This window comes from Ranitomeya imitator, chromosome 1 (genome assembly GCF_032444005.1).
Source record: "Ranitomeya imitator isolate aRanImi1 chromosome 1, aRanImi1.pri, whole genome shotgun sequence".
Lineage (NCBI taxonomy): Eukaryota > Metazoa > Chordata > Amphibia > Anura > Dendrobatidae > Ranitomeya > Ranitomeya imitator.
In genome coordinates this window covers 357908611-357926587 of record NC_091282.1, presented here as the reverse complement: position 1 = coordinate 357926587, position 17977 = coordinate 357908611, and the positions used below count along the sequence as shown (strand labels likewise).

At 50.7% G+C, this 17977-nt stretch overlaps 1 protein-coding gene and 1 long non-coding RNA gene across 2 annotated transcripts in view; one reads left to right on the top strand and one right to left on the bottom strand.

The window, feature by feature from the left end:
- Positions 1–445: 445 nt before the first annotated feature.
- NOP10 (NOP10 ribonucleoprotein) overlaps positions 446–17977 on the top strand; it is a 35705-nt gene continuing 18173 nt past the window's right edge. The window contains exon 1 of the mRNA XM_069760775.1: positions 446–561. The gene's annotated coding sequence lies outside the window, so the exon portion shown is untranslated. The remainder of the gene's footprint in view (positions 562–17977) is intronic.
- Positions 11960–15266, bottom strand: LOC138672614 (uncharacterized). Its single transcript, XR_011319755.1, has 2 exons — positions 14998–15266; positions 11960–13127 (listed from the first exon to the last, which is right to left on the bottom strand). It is a non-coding gene; the product is annotated as an uncharacterized lncRNA (long non-coding RNA).

Here is a 17977-nt window from a genome sequence, read left to right as displayed (position 1 = left end):
GAATGCATAATGTATGCGTTTTTAATGAGTTTTTATAGCGCGTTTAGCGCGAAAAAATCTGAACGTGTGCACATAGCCTTAAATAGGATGCTTAATGTGAGCGTTTTTTTCACGGTTTTATAGCATTTTTATAGCGAAAAAACGCGAAAAATCTGCTACGTGTACACACAGCCTTACGCCGCAGATTTCCTTACGTGAAATGCTGTAAAGTTCGGTCTGTAACGCAGGTGCTGTTCTACTCAGAGGTCGTGCAGTTTATAAAATGGAGGCTAGCAGCCTCGCACTCCATCATGCCCGACCTGCCATAGGATTTCTATAATACAGCGTTCACATGAGCGGACTGTAATGTGCGAGCAGCAGGAAGCCTCCGCCACACACACTGGTACTGAACGCATGGGCTGCTGGGAGAAGAGCCAAGTCATTGCACGTATGACTTCCGCCTGTAGAGGGCGCACGGTGTGGGAAAGAAAGCTAAAACTTCCCAGAAACCCGTGTGCCGGAAGTGACCTGCCGCGGAAACGGAAGTCCTGCTGCAGTATCGTGTGGAGCTGCACAAGAGCGGTTGAGCCTAGAGTGTATGGGCTCCTTCCAGGTCCTGACTGCAGCCCATACACTCTAGCCGGCTCACTGGTGAAGACGCTAGAGTGTATGGGCTCCTTCCTGGTTTCCTGACTGCAGCCCATACACTCTAGCCGGCTCACTGTGAAGACGCTAGAGCAGGGGTCAGGAACCTTTTTGGCTAAGAGAGCCGTAAACGCCACATATTTTGAAATATAATTCCGCGAGAGCCGTACAATATGTTTAAAGGGCCATTGACAGATCAATCGCTCCAATGTTCACTTAGTACAGCAAGGAATGCTCCTCCCTGCTGTATAAAGCCACAACTGGACTGAAACAATGGTAATTAGCAGTAAAAAATTAAATAAATAACTTACATTGTGAGCTTGCGATGCATGACATCAGTCCAGCAGTCTGGCTTCTTCTTTTTCCTGCGCATGACTGGAAGCTGGCATTCTTCCCACCTGATGTTGAGAGAATGCCAGCTTTGAGGCATTCGCAGAAGAAAGAAGCTGGAATGTTGGACATGTCACACAACGCATTGTCAGTTATGTCAATTGTCTATTTTATTATTGTATCCATCCTGCCCCATGTCTCCAATCATGCCCCGTGTCTACATTCTGCCCATGCCTCCAGTCCTGCCCCCAGTGTGTCCAGCATATTACCCCCAGTGTGTCCAGCATATTACCCCCAGTGTGTCCAGCAATCTGCCCCAGTATGTCCAGCATATTGCCCCCAGACAGTGTGTCCAGCAATCTGCCCCAGTGTGTCCAGCATATTACCACCAGTGTGTCCAGCAATCTGGCCCAGTGTCTCCAGCATTGCCCCAGTGTGTCCAGCATTGCCCCAGTGTGTCCAGCAATCATCTGCCCCAGTGTCTCCAGCAATCTGCCCCAGTGTCTCCAGCAATCTGCCCCAGTGTCTCCAGCAATCTGCCCCAGTGTCTCCAGCAATCTGCCCCAGTGTCTCCAGCATTCTGCCCCCAGTGTCTCCAGCAATCTGCCCCCAGTGTCTCCAGCAATCTGCCCCCAGTGTGTCCTCCAATCTGCCCCACTGTCTCCAGCATTGCCCCCAGTGTGTCCTCCAATCTGCCTCACTGTCTCCAGCATTGCCCCCAGTGTGTCCTCCAATCTGCCCCAGTGTCTCCAGCATTGCCCCCCCAGTGTGTCCTCCAATCTGCCTCACTGTCTCCAGCATTCTGCCCCACTGTCTCCAGCAATCTGCCCCACTGTCTCCAGCAATCTGCCCCACTGTCTCCAGCAATCTGCCCCACTGTCTCCAGCAATCTGCCCCACTGTCTCCAGCATTGCCCCCAGTGTGTCCCCCAGCATTGCCCCCCAGTGTGTCCTCCAGCAATCTGCCCCACTGTCTCCAGCATTGCCCCCAGTGTGTCCTCCAATCTGCCCCAGTGTTTCCAGCTTTGCCCCCCAGTGTGTCCTCCAGTCTGCCCCACTGTCTCCAGCACTGCCCCCAGTGTGTCCTACAATCTGCCCCAGTGTCTCCAGCATTGCCCCCCCCAGTGTGTCCTCCAATCTGCCTCACTGTCTCCAGCAATCTGCCCCACTGTCTCCAGCAATCTGCCCCACTGTCTCCAGCAATCTGCCCCACTGTGTCCTCCAGCATTGCCCCCCCAGTGTGTCCTCCAATCTGCCTCACTGTCTCCATCATTGCCCCCAGTGTGTCCTCCAATCTGCCCCAGTGTTTCCAGCTTTGCCCCCCAGTGTGTCCTCCAGTCTGCCCCACTGTCTCCAGCACTGCCCCCAGTGTGTCCTCCAATCTGCCCCAGTGTCTCCAGCATTGCCCCCCCCCAGTGTGTCCTCCAATCTGCCTCACTGTCTCCAGCAATCTGCCCCACTGTCTCCAGCAATCTGCCCCACTGTCTCCAGCAATCTGCCCCACTGTGTCCTCCAGCATTGCCCCCCCAGTGTGTCCTCCAATCTGCCTCACTGTCTCCATCATTGCCCCCAGTGTGTCCTCCAATCTGCCCCAGTGTCTCCAGCATTGCCCCCCAGTGTGTCCTCCAGCATTGCCCCCCACTCCCCCAGTGTGTCCACCGATAACTGATCCAAAAAAAACAAAAAAAAAACAAGCAGTCTCCTCACCTGTCCGCGCTCCAGGCGGCGAGCTCCCTGCAGCAGCGCACACTCGCCGGCGACTGACAATGACGTCAGACGCCGGCGACGTGTGCGCTGCGGCCGACATCAGCCGCCAGCCTCCAATTGGCTGGCGGCTGTTGTTGTTAACTATTGATGTGCGGGCGCGCGCCCGCACATCAATAGGAAACCGCCGCAGCGCTGCAAGGGGCCCGGTGAGCAGATGAGAAGGGGCCCGATGCGGCCCCCTCTCTCCGCCCACCGGGTCCGGGGGGCACATAAACGCCGGCGGCGGCGGCCGGCACGGGCCGGCATTCACAAATGATTATCAGAGGGTTAATCTGCGGTAGCCCAGGGCCCCCCCAGACCACTGGGCCCTGGGCTACCGCCCATATTGACCCTCTGATAATCCGTCCCTGGAAGTAAGTGACGGAAGTGTGCGGGAGCAGGAGGCGGACATAGTGCGGTGACCAGGGGCGTCTGACTTGCCGGCCCCGGGCCCCCTGTCTGCGAGCCAGATACGGCCATCAAAAGAGCCATATCTGGCTCGCGAGCCATAGGTTCCCGACCCCTGCGCTAGAGTGTATGGGCTCCTTCCAGGTCACCTGACTTCAGCCCATACATTGTAGCCGGCTCACTGTGAAGATGCTAGAGTGTATGGGCTCCTTCCAGGTCCTGACTGCAGCCCATACAGTGTAGCAGGCTCACTACTGAAGATGCTAGAGTGTATGGGCTGCAGTCAGGTATATATTCTTGAAGATAGCAGACTTTATGGACTGCTGCCTGGCCCTGACTGCAGCCCATACATGACACTAGACTGTATGTGCTCCTTCAAGGTGTAAATTATTAAAGCCAGCAGAATATATGGGCTCCTGCCAGGTCCTGACTGCAGCCCATACAGTCTAGTCAGCTCACTGGTGAAGACACTAGACTGTATGGGCTCCTGTCAGGTATATAGTATTGTAGATACAGACTGTACGGGCTCCTGTCAGGTATATATTATTGTAGATATAGACTGTACGGGCTCCTGTCAGGTATATAGTATTGTAGATATAGACTGTACGGGCTCCTGTCAGGTATATAGTATTGTAGATATAGACTGTACGGGCTCCTGTCAGGTGTATATTATTGTAGATACAGACTGTACGGGCTCCTGTCAGGTATATATTATTGTAGATATAGACTGTACGGGCTCCTGTCAGGTATATATTATTGTAGATATAGACTGTATGGGCTCCTGTCAGGTATATATTATTGTAGATACAGACTGTACGGGCGCCTGTCAGGTATATAGTATTGTAGATATAGACTGTACGGGCTCCTGTCAGGTATATAGTATTGTAGATATAGACTGTACGGGCTCCTGTCAGGTATATAGTATTGTAGATATAGACTGTACGGGCTCCTGTCAGGTATATAGTATTGTAGATATAGACTGTACGGGCTCCTGTCAGGTATATAGTATTGTAGATACAGACTGTACGGGCCCCTGTCAGGTATATATTATTGTAGATACAGACTGTACGGGCTCCTGTCAGGTATATATTATTGTAGATATAGACTGTACGGGCTCCTGTCAGGTATATATTATTGTAGATACAGACTGTACGGGCTCCTGTCAGGTATATATTATTGTAGATATAGACTGTACGGGCTCCTGTCAGGTATATAGTATTGTAGATATAGACTGTACGGGCTCCTGTCAGGTGTATATTATTGTAGATATAGACTGTATGGGCTCCTGTCAGGTATATAGTATGGTAGATACAGACTGTATGGGCTCCTGTCAGGTGTATATTATTGTAGATACAGACTGTACGGGCTCCTGTCAGGTATATATTATTGTAGATACAGACTGTACGGGCTCCTGTCAGGTATATATTATTGTAGATACAGACTGTACAGGCTCCTGTCAGGTATATATTATTGTAGATACAGACTGTATGGGCTCCTGTCAGGTATATATTATTGTAGATACAGACTGTACGGGCTCCTGTCAGGTATATAGTATGGTAGATACAGACTGTACGGGCTCCTGTCAGTTATATATTATTGTAGATACAGACTGTACGGGCTCCTGTCAGGTATATAGTATGGTATAGACTATACGGGCTCCTGTCACGTATATATTATTGTAGATACAGACTGTACGGGCTCCTGTCAGGTATATATTATTGTAGATACAGACTGTACGGGCTCCTGTCAGGTGTATATTATTGTAGATACAGACTGTACGGGCTCCTGTCAGGTATATATTACTGTAGATATAGACTGTACGGGCTCCTGTCAGGTATATATTAATGATGGTATCAGAATGTATGGGCCCCTGTCAGGTATATATTAGTGATGATATCAGAATGTATGGGCCCCTGTCAGGTATATATTACTGATGATATCAGAATGTATGGGCCCCTGTCAGGTATATATTATTGATGATATCAGAATGTATGGGCCCCTGTCAGGTATATATTACTGATGATATCAGAATGTATGGGCTCCTGTCAGGTATATATTAGTGATGATATAAGAAGGTATGGGCTCCTGTCAGAAATATATATATATATATATATATATATATATATATATATATATATATATATATTATTGATGGTATCAGAATGTATGGGCTCCGGTCAGGTATATATTAGTGATATCAGAATGTATGGGCCCCTGTCAGGTATATATACTGCGATTGTTCTCGTATGCCGATTCGGCATGAAAAAATAATCACAGATGTGATCTGCCCCATAGATTAACACTGGTCCGAGTGCCATGCGATGTTTTCTCACATAGCGCTCGTCCGTATTCTACGCTAGTGTGACCCCGGCCTTAAACTTATGAAGAGACACAGACCACCTGCAGCTCAGCCTTCATCAATATTTAAATTACAAGTTTTTCACCATCCAAAAAATGCTATTTTTTACCTAGTTCCCTTAGGTTTCTTAAAGGGAACCTGTCACCAGGTTTTCCCCATATATAGTACCACCAGAATCTATATGCCCTTATACACACCCTTCTACAGTGCTGTACCGTACATACCGTATATACTCGAGTATAAGCCGAGATTTTCAGCCCACTTTTTTGGGCTGAAAGTGACCCTCTCGGCTTATACTCAAGTCATTGTCGGCGGGGGAGGGGGAGCGGCGGCTGTCACATACTCACCTGCTCCCGGCGCGGTCCCTGCATGTCCGATGGTCTCCGGGCAGCTCTTCCTTTGTTCAACGGTCACGTGGAACCGCTCATTAATGAATATGGATGCATATTCATTACTTTAATGAGCTGTTCGTGACAGCTGAACATAGGAAGACGCTGCCGACTCCCGGAGACCATCTGACAGTGAGAAGCTGCCAGGGACCGCGTCGGGAGCAGGTGAGTATGACGGGGAAGGTGAGCATTGCGCGATATTCACCTCTCCCCTTTCCACAGCTGCGGGCCGCTCTGTCCTCTGGCTGTGACTGTTTAGGTCAGAGGGCACGATGACGTAATTAGTGTGCGCGCCGCCCTCTGCCTGAACAGTCAGTGCAGAGGATGGAAGACAGAGCAGCGCGCAGCAGTGGAAAGTGCCGGGGGCCTGAGCGAAGAGAGGCGAGTATGTGTTTTTATTTTATTTTATTCGCAGCAACAGCAAATGGGGCATAATGTGTGGAGCATCTCATGGGGCATAATGTGTGGAGCATCTCATGGGGCATAATCTATGGAGTAAAATCTATGGAGCATCTTATGGGGCCATCAACCTTTATGCAGCATTGTATGGGGCAAAAGTTTCTATGAAGCATCTTATGGGGCCATTATTAACATTTGTGCAGCATTATATGGGGCATATTTTAATATGGAGCATCTTATGGGGCCATCATAAACTTTATGGAGCATTATATGGGGCTCCTCATTCAATATGGATATTCAAAAACACTTAACCTACTGATGTCTCAATTAATTTTACTTTTATTGGTATCTATTTTTATTTTTGACATTTACCAGTAGCTGCTGCATTTTCCACCCTAAGGCTTATACTCGAGTCATTAAGTTTTCCCAGTTTTTTGTGGCAAAATTAGGGGGGGTGGTCGGCTTCTACTCGAGTATATACGGTATGTCCCTAAGCCAATGTGCATAATGTAAATAACTTCTTATACTCACCTACGGGGCGGTCCGGTGTTATGTTTGGCGCTGGTCTTCATCCGGCACAGTCCTTCCCGTGGATGATGTGTTCTACATCATCCACACAACCTCCCTCATCACGCTTCTGTGCAGGAACACTTCTCTGCCGAGCACAAAGCAAAGTACTGCAACGGGCAGAAGGAAGTGCGATGCACAGGAGCACGATGGAAGACACCGTGTGGATGACATAGGACGCGTCATCGACTCAAAGAAAGAAGGACGGTGATAGAAGAGGAGAAGGCCCCGGATTAAGACTAGCAAAGCCCATTGTATGGGGCTAGGCAAGTCTTAAGGGCATACAGATAGTGGTTGTGCTTTATAAAATGCTGTATATAAGGGTATACAGGCAGTGGGCCTACTATATATACACAGCATTCTAGAATGCTGTATATAAAGGCATATAGATAGTGGTCGTACTTTATGTGGGGGGGGGGGGGACAGAAACAATGATTGAATACCCTGTAGTAAGTGAACGGCTACAGTGCAAGAAAATAAAGGGTACTTAGTTAACACTTTTTTGGGGGCCTGAGAAAGGAGTCAGAAAAGAGCATCGGGGCGGACGCGCTGCTGTGAATGTCAGTGTCTATATCTAGCACGGCATAATTTTCATAACCAGCAGAGGGAAAGCTGACAGCTGATGTTAATATTCTGGAAAGGAGCCAATAACCATAAAGGTTCCCAGGCTATTAATATCAGCTCACAGCTGTTTGCTTAGCCTTTACTGGCTATTTTACAGTGGGACACAAAATATTGACATGGGGTCCCCCTATAAAAGCTGTAGGCTGATATTAATAGTCTGTGAAGAGGCCATGGATATTGGCAGCCCCAGAGGCTAAAAACCATCAGCTCTCAGCCATCCCAGAAATGGCGCATCTTATACAGGTCCTTCTCAAAAAATTAGCATATAGTGTTAAATTTCATTATTTACCATAATGTAATGATTACAATTAAACTTTCATATATTATAGATTCATTATCCACCAACTGAAATTTGTCAGGTCTTTTATTGTTTTAATACTGATGATTTTGGCATACAACTCCTGATAACCCAAAAAACCTGTCTCAATAAATTAGCATATTTCACCCATCCAATCAAATAAAAGTGTTTTTTAATAACAAACAAAAAAAACATCAAATAATAATTTTCAGTTATGCACTCAATACTTGGTCGGGAATCCTTTGGCAGAAATGACTGCTTCAATGCGGCGTGGCATGGAGGCAATCAGCCTGTGACACTGCTGAGATGTTATGGAGGCCCAGGATGCTTCAATAGCGGCCTTAAGCTCATCCAGAGTGTTGGGTCTTGCGTCTCTCAACTTTCTCTTCACAATATCCCACAGATTCTCTATGGGGTTCAGGTCAGGAGAGTTGGCAGGCCAATTGAGCACAGTAATACCATGGTCAGTAAACCATTTACCAGTGGTTTTGGCACTGTGAGCAGGTGCCAGGTCGTGCTGAAAAATGAAATCTTCATCTCCATAAAGCATTTCAGCCGATGGAAGCATGAAGTGCTCCAAAATCTCCTGATAGCTAGCTGCATTGACCCTGCCCTTGATGAAACACAGTGGACCAACACCAGCAGCTGACATGGCACCCCACACCATCACTGACTGTGGGTACTTGACACTGGACTTCAGGCATTTTGGCATTTCCTTCTCCCCAGTCTTCCTCCAGACTCTGGCACCTTGATTTCCGCATGACATGCAAAATTTGCTTTCATCAGAAAAAAGTACTTGGGACCACTTAGCAACAGTCCAGTGCTGCTTCTCTGTAGCCCAGGTCAGGCGCCTCTGCCGCTGTTTATGGTTCAAAAGTGGCTTTACCTGGGGAATGCGGCACCTGTAGCCCATTTCCTGCACACGCCTGTGCACGGTGGCTCTGGATGTTTCCACACCAGACTCAGTCCACTGCTTCCTCAGGTTCCCCAAGGTCTGGAATCGGTCCTTCTCCACAATCTTCCTCAGGGTCCGGTCTCCTCTTCTCGTTGTACAGCGTTTTCTGCCACATTGTTTCCTTCCAACAGACTTACCATTGAGGTGCCTTGATACAGCACTCTGGGAACAGCCTATTTGTTGAGAAATTTCTTTCTGGGTCTTACCCTCTTGCTTGAGGGTGTCAATGATGGCCTTCTTGACATCTGTCAGGTCGCTAGTCTTACCCATGATGGGGGTTTTGAGTAATGAACCAGGCAGGGAGTTTATAAAAGCCTCAGGTATCTTTTGCATGTGTTTAGAGTTAATTAGTTGATTCAGAAGATTAGGGTACTAGGTCGTTTAGAGAACCTTTTCTTGATATGCTAATTTATTGAGACAGGTTTTTTGGGTTATCAGGAGTTGTATGCCAAAATCATCAGTATTAAAACAATAAAAGACGTGACAAATTTCAGTTGGTGGATAATGAATCTATAATATATGAAAGTTTAATTGTAATCATTACATTATGGTAAATAATGAAATTTAACACTATATGCTAATTTTTTGAGAAGGACCTGTAGATCTGCCAATTCTGGTACTTAGCCTCGCTCTTCCCACTTGCCCTGTAGCAGAGGGGCTCAGATTTGTGGGGTTGATGTCACCATTTTATTGTCAAGTAACATCAAGCCCACAGGTTAGTAATGGAGAGGCATCTATCAGGCACCTCTCCATTAGTAAGCTGGCCTACTGTCACCTTACAATACAAAGGTGACATTAACCCCTTATTACCCCATATGCCACCGCTACAGGGCAGTGAGAACAGAGGCTGAGTGCCAGAATTGGCGCATCTTACAGATGCACCTTTTCTGGGGTGGCAATAACCATGGTCCCTCTCTAGGCTATAATATGTCCTCAGTCACTGACTTTCCCTCTGTGGCACAGAAAATTGTGTGGGAGCCCACGCCAGTTTTTTCAGTGAAAACATTTTTATTAAATACATACAGGTCCCAAATTTTACACACACATACTACTAACCGTATTAGTCACTGACCTATATAAATCTAACAGTTCTGCAATGGTTTACTGTATGTAAACCATGTCTCCTATCCTGCAATGATTTGACAGAAGCCGACAAATTAACTATTTGTAAATATTGTAAGCTGTCAGTGTGATTTTACTGTACACTGCACCTGAATTGCAAGCCTTTAAAAGGACACCATTGCGTATTTCTTGCAAGTCACACTGATGGTCCGTGTGGTGTGAGTTTTTCTTGCATAAACAGACTTTCATTGGGGATTCTCGGCTGATATACGGTGCAAATCGCAGCATAGTGCAATTTCACTTGCACATATAATACGGCCGTGAAAAAAAAAAAAAGTGATGGGAGCTGCCCAACAGATTAACATTGGTCCGAGTGGTATGCAATTTTTTTTTTCTCGCATAGCACTCGTCCGTATTCCTCTCTAGTGTGACTCCGGCCTTAAAGGGAAAATCATTCAAAATTTGAAAATTTCTATTTTTTAAAATTTGATATTTTTACAAAATAAAGCAAAACATATTAACCCACGTTTATCATTAGCCCAAGTTTACCATTATCAAAGTCTAATATGTCAGGAAAAAAAACAACCTCAAAATCAATGGAATATGTTGAAGCATTCCAGAGTTATCTAATATATAATTGCCTAGAATACTACTTCCTGCAATTTGTGCCAACTTCCTGTCCGGAGCTAAGTGACGTCAACAGTGTCCAGTGTCTGATTGGTTGCCGCCTGCTGCGAGCGACCAATCAGAAACGTGCCGTACTGTGACACACTCCGCCCACCATTTAGGTGTGATTTTTGAATTTTTACCTCACAGCAAGTTTCTACTGCGTGGAGGCGGGCCCAGTGACGTTGCTCTTCAAGCTCCTGCCGAATTTCGTCAAAAAAATGATAATACCATTTACCAAAACTATATATATTTAGTTGTGAAGTGGTTCAGTGACATTTTCACACCAATTTTGAACTTTTGTTTGGTGTTTTCTCCATATACTGCCTATTATTCACTGACTGTTATACTGAGAGACTGCCGTTTATTAACCTCTTCTTTGCCACATTGGGTATATTGCTCTATTATTTGCCACATAAGGACATTGTCCATTATTGCCCAGCAATTTCTTAAATTACAAGAATTGTCAAGAGCTGGTAAGTGCAGCCATTTTTTGTTCTTTCTTACTATTATTTATTAATTGTATTATTCTTACATTTGAATAAATAAAGTATATATGGATTCTAGACTCCCGATTCTTTAGAATCGGGCTGCCATCTAGTTACTACATAAAGTTACACTGGTCAGATTTTAAAAAAATTGGCCCCGTCACTGAGGGGTTAAATGCTTGTACAAGTGAACATTGTTTCAAAAGTGGTTTACCTAAGACTTGTTTCACACCAGCGTTCGGCAGCCTTCTTCCTCCGTTAAGCCCCACCCACTGCTACACCTCTTTCAGCTCCGCCTACATGCATCCCCTATCTTTAACATTGGGTACACAGGCACGTGTCGTTTTGACGATGCGCTGAACTGCGTCGAACGCAACATGTTGCATTTTGTTGCGGTCGGCGCAGCGTTAAAACAACGCAAGAAGCGGCATCCGCTTGGCCTGCGTACCCAATGTTAAAGATAGGGTATGCAGGACGCATGCAGACGTAGGCGGAACTGAAGGAAGAGGTGCGGCATTGGGCGGGGCTTAACGGAGGAAGAAGGCTGCCATCCGCAGCCCTGCCGAATGCTGGTGTGAAACCAGCCCAAGGCTGTTATTATAGCACCTTATGTCTTACGCTAGGTTCACATTGCGTTAGTGCAATCCGTTAAGCGCATAGCGCTAGCGGATTGCGCTAACGGAATGTTTCCAGAGGGTCGGCGTTCACCCTCCCCGCTAGTGCAGATCCCCGATCTGCGGTAGCAAGGAACGGGCCTCGGACACACCTCGGACGCTGCAAGCAGCGTCCGAGGTCCGTCACAAAAGAACGGCACATCGCTAGCGCGTGCCGAAAATGGCATGCGCTAGTGATGCGCTTCAGCTAAAAGTAAAATTGCTGTCAATGGGTGCGCTAACGGACCCGTTGCACGGCGTTAATTTCGACATTTTTGCCGTGCAACGCAGTCCGTTAGCGTTAACCCATTAACGCAATGTGAACCTAGCTTTACACAGATACAACATGGGCTTGTCCTGCCCTACGCATGAAATGAAAGACAAATACAATGTGGAGAAATAATCAGAACAATGTTTTATTTACATTCAGAACTGGTTTAAGAGGTAAACAATTACCATTTCTCACAGAAATCTCAGACTTTTACTTATAGAAATACTGGATAAATATCATTTTAACATTAGATATAGAAATATTTTAAATTTTATAAAACTGCCTTTTTTGCATAGAAAAACTTTATGCCTTTGCTTGTTTCATTTTATGCATTTCTAAAGTATTGTAAAAATGTAATATGCTGTTGGTGCATGCGGGCAGGACTGTCGGTAGGGTATGCGGCTCTGAAGCCCCCCCCCCCCCAGGCCTGCCTCCGGTGTCTGAGGTTTCGGTGTCCCGGACCAGAGATCATAATACCGGCCTTGAATTGTGAAGGACACGGCAGCCGATCCTGAGAAACATCCAAGGTGGGAATGCCCCATCATGTCGAAGAGAGTCTGCTAGATCCAGGCCTAGCAGACCAGTGCTAGTGGGTTCATGGATGCCAGGAGGGAGCTGGCCTAAAGGAAGGTCTCGTCTTTTCCTGGTGGGTCAGAGAGTTGTCCCGTCTTTTTTTTTGGACAGAACATTTCCAAAACAACCAAATTTGAACAGATCTCTTGGGAGGCAGACTTTAGTCCTCTGTTGCAGAAGCGAAGTACTCTTAAACTGATAGGCGCAGAGTAGGACGCACTAGAAAGTTGGCGTGCATGATTGTTCAGGGCGCTGGCGGTGTGGACCGGCCACCAGAGAAGGCCTAGACCAAAGCCTGGATATTTTAAGAGCAAGGTCACAGGAGCCTCTGGAAACGTGGAGGCTGCATGAATAGGAAGGTTTCCTCAGGAGACGTCCACATTGCTCAGGGGAAAACTAGGACATATTTGTTCTGTGTTTTTTTTTTTTTTTTTTTTTTTTTTTTTAAAGTAGCCCCCTTACTGCCTCATAGGATATACCAGTCCTTAAGATCACAAATCCTTTTTCGCAGAGCGATGATGAAGATGGGCATGGAATAACCTGGACGCAGAGAGGCGAGAGGGTAGGGCGATTCGTGGCATGAACGGTCCTCCGGGGAACCCCAAACACTCTTGATGTGTTAGGGCCTTGCCTCGTAGAGCACAGATGATATGGTAGTGACAATTCTAGGTGGGAGATTAGAGTGACAATTCCACTGTCGCCCTCAAAAGCCATATCTGGGAAGAAAAAAAAAAATGAAAAAGAAAAATCGTTAATAAAAAAAACCTCCCAAAACCTAAGGCCTAAACTGGGCTGGGCGGTCCAGACCCAGGTCTTCCTCCTACTGACATTAAGTTAAAACGGATTAGCTTCGTGCTAGTTGGTGGTGTACCCTCCTCTACAGGAAATACCTTAAAAAAATGTTTGCATAGCATAAGCAGCATACACCCATTTTTTTTTTGTGTACCCCAATGAAGCATTAGCTTCCCCACATCAACCAGAAGGCCACACAGTATAACCTCGCTCCCCCAGTCAGAAACCTCCACCTCACATTAACCAGCGTACCCCACAGGATAAACCCACAGCCCACCAGACATTCCCTCCCACAAGCGTAAATCCCCATATGACGCCCCACAACAGCCAGCAGGTGCCCCCCAAAATCCAACCACAGGGGTCCCCCACAATAGTCAGCAGCAGCAGGTGCCCCCCAAAATCCCACCACAGGGGTCCCACCACAATAGCCAGCAGCAGCAGGTGCCCCCCACAACAGCCAGCAGCAGTAGGTGCCCCCCCCCAAATCTCACCACAGGGGTCCCCCCACAACATCCCACCACAGGGGTCTCCCCACAATAGCCAGCAGCAGGTCCCCCCCAAAAAGCCCACCACGGGGGTCCCCCACAACAGCAGCGGTGCCACCCCCCAAAAAGCCCACCACAGGGGTTCCTTACAGCAGCAGCGGTGCCCCCCAAAAGCCCATCACAGGGGTCCCCCACAGCAGCAACGGTGCCCCCCCAGAAAGCCCACCATGGGGGTCCCCCACAGCCCACCACGGGGGTCCCCCACAACAGCCAGCAGCAGCGGTGCCCACCCAAAAAGCCCACCACAGCGGTCCCCCACAACAGCCAGCAGCAGCGGTGTCCCCCCAAAAGCCCACCACAGGGGTCCCCCACAACAGCCAGCAGCAGCGGTCTCCCCCAAAAAGCCCACCACAGGGGTCCCCCACAACATCCAGCAGCAGCGCCCCCCCAAAAGCCCACCACGGGGGTTCCCCACAACAGCCAGCAGCAGCGGTGCCCCCCCAAAAAAGCTCACCATGGGGGTCTCCCACAACAGCCAGCAGCAGCGGTGCCCCCCAAAAAACCCACCACGGGGGTCCCCCACAACAGCCAGCAGCAGCGGTGCCCCCTCAAAAAGCCCACCACGGGGGTCCCCCACAACAGCCAGCAGCAGCGGTGCCCCCTCAAAAAGCCCACCACGGGGGTCCCCCACAACAGCCAGCAGCAGCGGTGCCCCCCCCAAAAAGCCCACCACAGGGATCCCCCACAACAAGAGCGGTGACCCCCCCACAAAGCCCACCACAGGGGTCCCCCACAGCAGCAGCGGTGCCCCCCCAAAGCCCACCACGGGGGTCCCCCACAACAGCCGGCAGCAGCGGTGTCCCCCGCCACAGAGCCCACCACAGGGGTCCCCCACAGAAGCAGCGGTGCCCCCCCACAAAGCCCACCACGGGGGTCCCCCACAGCAGCAGCGGTGCCCCCCCACAAAGCCCACCACAGGTGTCCCCCACAGCAGCAGAGGTGGCCCCCCCCCACAATAGCCGGCCGGCAGCAGCGGTGCCCCCCCCCCCCCACAAAGCCCACCACGGGGGTCCCCCACAGCAGCAGCGGTGCCCCCCCACAAAGCCCACCACAGGTGTCCCCCACAGCAGCAGAGGTGGCCCCCCCCCACAATAGCCGGCCGGCAGCAGCGGTGCCCCCCCCCCCACAAAGCCCACCACGGGGGTCCCCCACAGCAGCAGCGGTGCCCCCCACACAGACAAGCAGGTCGCCCACCACAGAGCCTCCCCCCAGAGCGCAAGTAGCATTTTTTCACCCTGACACCACTAACCTCCATGTGGCATGGCGTCCACAAGCTAAAATCATGGTAGAGGCTAAATCCAAGTCGGCTAAGGCAGGGGTCCCCAACTCCAGTCCTCAAGGCCCACCAACAGGTCATGTTTTCAGGATTTCCTTTGCATTGCACAGGTGATGCAATTATTACCTGGGCAAGACTAAGGAAATCCTGAAAACATGACATGTTGGTGGGCCTTGAGGACTGGAGTTGGGGACCCCTGGGCTAAGGGACCTCTGCTGACGTCGTGCCCATGTGACCGGAAGGGGCGGAGCTTCTTCCTCCATAGAGCAGACAGAGCAGACATGAGGAAGCTGTGGATGTCATGGCGGGATTTCGTGCAGGATTTGGATTTTGAGTGTTTTGTGCAGGATTTGCCTCTTCCTCCATAGAGCAAAGCAGACAGGAGGGAGCTGTGGATGTCATGGCGGGATTTCGAGGATTTTGTGCAAGATTTGGAGTGTTTTGGGTCGTTCTCCATAGTCACAGATCAGGTAAGTGCCTGGGGAGAAAGGAGTGATGTTTCATGGGGCTGCATGTGCATGCTGGACGGGGGTCTGCCTGGGGAGAAAGGAGTGATGCTTGCATGGGGCTGCATGTGCATGGGGCTGCATGTGCATGCTGGGCGGGGGTCTGCTTGGAGAGAAGGGGTTGCTGCTTGCATGGGGCTGCATGTGCATGCTTGAGGGGGCTTGCATGGGGCTGCATGTGCATGCTGGAGGGGGTCTGCCTGGGGAGAAGGGGGTGATGTTTGCATGGGGCTGCATGTGAATGCAGAACGGGGGGTCTGCCTGGGGAGAAAGGGGTGATGCTTGCGTGGGGCTGCATGTGCATGCTTGAGGGGGCTTGCATGGGGCTGCATGTGCATGCTGGAGGGGGTCTGCCTGGGGAGAAGGGGGTGATGTTTGCATGGGGCTGCATGTGAATGCAGGACGGGGGGGTCTGCCTGGGGAGAAAGGGGTGATGCTTGCGTGGGGCTGCATGTGCATGCTTGAGGGGGCTTGCATGGGGCTGCATGTGCATGCTGGAGGGGGTCTGCCTGGGGAGAAGGGGGTGATGTTTGCATGGGGCTGCATGTGAATGCAGGACGGGGGGTCTGCCTGGGGAGAAAGGGGGTGATGCTTGCGTGGGGCTGCATGTGCATGGGACTGCATGTGCATGCTGGACGGGGGTCTGCCTGGGGAGAAGGGGGTAATGTTGCTTGAATGGGGCTGCATGTGTATAGTGGAGGGGGGTCTGCCTGGAGAGAAGGGGGTGATGCTTTCATGGGGCTGCATGTGCATGCTGGAGGGGGGTCTGCCTGGGGAGAAGGGGTGGTGATGTTTGCATGGGGCTGCATGTGCATACTGGAGGGGGTCTGCCTTGGGGGAAGTGAGTGATGTTGCTTGCATGGGGCTGCATGTGCATGCTGGAGGGGGTCTGCCTGGGGAGAAGGGGGTGATGTTTGCATAGGACTGCACGCTGGAGGGGCCTGCCTGGGGACAGGGGTGATGCTTGCATAGGACTGCACGCTGGAGGGGCCTGCCTGGGGACAGGGGTGATGCTTGCATGGGACTGCACGCTGGAGGGGCCTGCCTGGGGAAGGGGGTGACATTGCTTGCCTGGGACTGCGTGCTGGAGGGGCCTGCCTGGGGAAGGGGGTGACGTTGCTTGCCTGGGACTGCGTGCTGGAGGGGCCTGCCTGGGGAAGGGAGACTGCATGCTGGGGGTCTCTGTTGGAAGGGGGTCATGTTCCTTGCGAGCGGGGCTGGGTGTCTGTTGGGAAGGGGGGCAGCGTGCTGGGGGTCTCTGGGAAAGAGAGGCTGTGTGCTGGAGTCTCTGTTGGGAAGGGGGTCATGTTGCATGCGTGGGGGATCTGTGTGCAGGGGGGTCTACCTGCTGACTGGGGCTGATGTTATTTGCATGGGTCTGCATGGTGTGGGGGGCTGTTGTCACATACTGTGCAGGTCAGTGTGTGATGTCACTTGCGGTGGGGGGTGTGTAGGGAAGTATAGTGCTACCTGTGAGGGGGGAACAGGGGACGGGATGAATGATGATGGAGATCTGAGGGATTGATATTACTTAACATGAGAATCTCTGCCTGATGGTGAGTCGGTCCTGTAGTGTGTTTTTTTTTTTTTTTTTTTTTTAACATAAAACTTTCTCATTAATATTATTGGGAGCACATGACGTCAGGATGATGACTGACCTATGACCTCTGGGAGCAAAACTGCGTGATAATGTCTCCAGATCCCGGGCTTTATTCTCTCCTCGCACACTATTCTGTTCAGTATTAGCCTGGTGGCCACTGGTGTCAGCCACTACTTGAGTTTTCTGCATGATTTTTTCTGTTTTATTCTAGGTATTGTGGCTTTTCCCCATCCTGTGTCCTCCAGAGCAGTGACCTCCCTGCAGATGTCATTTCATCACTGGACTTCTCTTCACCAAGTGGAATGCTTCTGCCCCCACAATCCATGCGAGGACCCAAAGTGATGGCACTGTGGGTGTCTGATAATGTCAGATAGATGAGTATATTTCCTACAAAAAACCCCCAAGAAAGCAAAATGTCCCTCCGCCTCCCCGGCCCCCGGGTCGGGTCGCTCCGCCTCCCCGGGTCGGGTCGCTCCGCCTCCCCGGGTCGGGTCGCTCCGCCTCCCCGGGTCGGGTCGCTCCGCCTCCCCGGGTCGGGTCGCTCCGCCTCCCCGGGTCGGGTCGCTCCGCCTCCCCGGGTCGGGTCGCTCCGCCTCCCCGGGTCGGGTCGCTCCGCCTCCCCGGGTCGGGTCGCTCCGCCTCCCCGGGTCGGGTCGCTCCGCCTCCCCGGGTCGGGTCGCTCCGCCTCCCCGGGTCGGGTCGCTCCGCCTCCCCGGGTCGGGTCGCTCCGCCTCCCCGGGTCGGGTCGCTCCGCCTCCCCGGGTCGGGTCGCTCCGCCTCCCCGGGTCGGGTCGCTCCGCCTCCCCGGGTCGGGTCGCTCCGCCTCCCCGGGTCGGGTCGCTCCGCC